This window comes from Nicotiana attenuata, unplaced genomic scaffold (assembly GCF_001879085.1).
Source record: "Nicotiana attenuata strain UT unplaced genomic scaffold, NIATTr2, whole genome shotgun sequence".
Classification (NCBI taxonomy): domain Eukaryota; kingdom Viridiplantae; phylum Streptophyta; class Magnoliopsida; order Solanales; family Solanaceae; genus Nicotiana; species Nicotiana attenuata.
Window position 1 is genome coordinate 918 of NW_017681282.1, and position 304 is coordinate 1,221.

Here is a 304-nt window from a genome sequence, read left to right on the forward strand (position 1 = left end):
GTTTTTGTTTATATTTGCTGAACTTCAGCATTCTTAGAGCTGAAGTTCTAAAACAACAATGACAAGTTGTCATTAAGATCCAGTTGCTATAATGGAATTATCAGAAAATTCAGCATTAAGAAGAACCATCTTTAATTCTTTTTTGGGGGAATGAAATTTCAGATGTACTTAACGCAAAATTCATACCTTAGTGCTTAATCACTGTGTATTTCATATTCAATCAATAACACTTACACAAAGTCTGATGTGTTTGAGAGAAGAAGAAGAAGAAGAAGAAGAAGAAGAAGAAGAAGAAGAAGAAGAA